A 2,500-nucleotide genomic window follows, 5' to 3' on the forward strand; every position below is an offset into this window, starting at 1 on the left:
TTCAAAAATCCTTTCACAATCAGTCAAAACCCATTCAAAAATCCTTTCACAATCAGTCACAATCCTTCAAAAATCCTTTCACACCATCAGTCACAATCCTCCCAAAAAAAAATCCTTTTCACAATCGACCATAATTCGCTCAAAATGATCCATGAGACGTGATAGACGGGAAGCCATCAATGTTTCATTCTTTTAAAAATTTACGCACGAACCTCCGCGCGGCGACGCACTCGTTGGTGCCGAGTCTCCCGACGGCGGAGACCGGGTTGGAGGCAGCGCCGGAGAGGAGCGGAGCGAGCGCGGCCGCCAAGGGAAGCTGATTTTGAAGCGGAGGGGGGGGGGGTGTTGTGTGTGTGTGTGTGTGTATGTGTACATATATATATATATATAAACTATATATATTATATATATATTATATAAATATATATATATATTTATATAAAATATGAATAAATCCCAAACACACATAAAAGATAAATATATAATTATATATATATATATTTTATTATAATATATATATATAATATATATATATATTTTATTTGTGGGTTTTGGTTTAAAAATATTATGTATATATATATATATATAATATATAAAATATATATAATATATATATATATATATATAAATATAATATATAATATATATATATAAAAATTTATATAAAATATTAATATTACATATAATAATATATTAAATAATATATATAATATATATATAAAATAATATATATATAATATATATTAATATATTTATGTTTTGTATGTATACACACACACAAAAAAACACCTTTTTCCCCACTCAATCCCCCCTCTATCAAAAACTCCCTATTTACCCCCCCCCTTTTCTCCTTTTCACCCTTGGGTTTTTTCCCAAAATCCTTTTCCCCTCACTCTATTTTCAAGGGGGTTTTTTTTCCCTTTCCCCCCGTTCCCCTTTTTTTTTTTCTATCACCCTATTTTTTTTTTTTTTTTTTTTTTGCCCTCGCATCTTTTCCCCCATTATATTTGTTCTCCGCGGCCTCTGTCAGGGGCCCTCCTCCCTTGAGTTTTTCAGAACCTCAGCCCAAAAATTTTTGCCCATTTTCCCCCGGGTTTGACCCCTATTTTTTTACTTTTATTCTCTATTTAAAAAATGGGAGGTTTATGAAATAGAGAGATGAGAAGATAGATAAGAGAATAAAGGAATTTCCCTTTCCCTTTCCTTCATTTCCCCCTTGTTTCATTTTTGGGAAAAAAATTCGTAAAATTTTGGGATTTTGGAAAACACTATCCCCTCTGTTTACCTTTCCCCGGTGCATTTTTTAAACCCTTTTCTAACTACCTCTTTGTCAATTATTTCGTTTATCGAACTTTTTTTTTTCTCTTTCCTTTTTTTCTCTCTCTCTCTCCTTTTCTCTCCCCCTCTCTCTCTCTTAAATTCCTCTCTCTCTCTTTCCAATCTCTCTCTCTTTCTCCTCCCCTCTCCTCCTCCTTCCCCCCCCTCTCTCTCTCTTTCTTTCTCTCTCTCTATCCATCAATCTATTTATCTATCTATCTTTTTCTATCTATCTTTCTCGCTCTCTCTCTCTATCTATCTATCTCTCTCTCTATCTATTCATCTCTCTCCCTCTCTCTCTTTCTATCTCTCTCTATCTATCTATCTATCTATCTGTCTATATATCTTTCTCTCTCTCTTTCTCTCTATCTAACATTTTATATAAAAATAATATATTTTATATATAAATATATAAAAGTTTTCGGGCCTCTCTCTCCCTTTTCTCTCTCCTCTCTCTCCCTCTCTCATTTTCTCTCTCTCTTTCTCTATCTCTCTCTCTCTCTCTCTCATTTTTATTTTCCCTTTTTTGTGTTATTTAAAACTTTACTCCGGGGGATGCTTCTTTAAAGAGTTTTCTTTTTTTCTATTTTTTTGTCCCTTTTAACCCTACAAATTTTTAATATATATTTAAAAAAAATATATATAATATATATTAAAAAATATATATATATAGGGTGGGTTGGGTTTTTTGGGGGGGTTTGGTTTTATAAGAATTTTTCCCCTCCCTACACCCCAAACCCCCCCTTCCCCCCCTTCCCTATTCCCTCTCCCCCCCCCTTTTTCCCCTACTTTAAACCCTTTCCCTTTAAAAAATCCCCCATCTTCTTACCTCATCCCCTTTTTCTCCCATCTCCCTCCCCCCCTCCCTCCCCCCCCATAAACCCCCCTTCCTTATCCCCCTAAAACCTCCCTTCCCCTTTTCCCCCCTCCCCTCCCTCCCTCCCCCCCACTTCCCCCCTCCCTCCCTTCCCTCTCTTACTCCTCTAACCCCCCGCCCCCCTCCCCCCCCTTCCCTCTCCCCTCCCTCCCTCCCTCTCCCCCCCCCATCCCTTTCTCTCCCTACCTCTCAAAAATCTTACCCTTAAATTCTCGCTCGCTCTCTCTCTCTCCTTTCCCCGCGTCACGATGGCTGTTGAAAAACTTTTATTTCTGTTTCCAGTGCCCCTTTCACTCCGTTGGTTTT

Source organism: Penaeus japonicus, unplaced genomic scaffold (genome assembly GCF_977035675.1).
Source record: "Penaeus japonicus unplaced genomic scaffold, GWHDUDI00000001_assembly GWHDUDI00000028, whole genome shotgun sequence".
In the NCBI taxonomy this organism is placed as follows: Eukaryota; Metazoa; Arthropoda; class Malacostraca; order Decapoda; family Penaeidae; genus Penaeus; species Penaeus japonicus.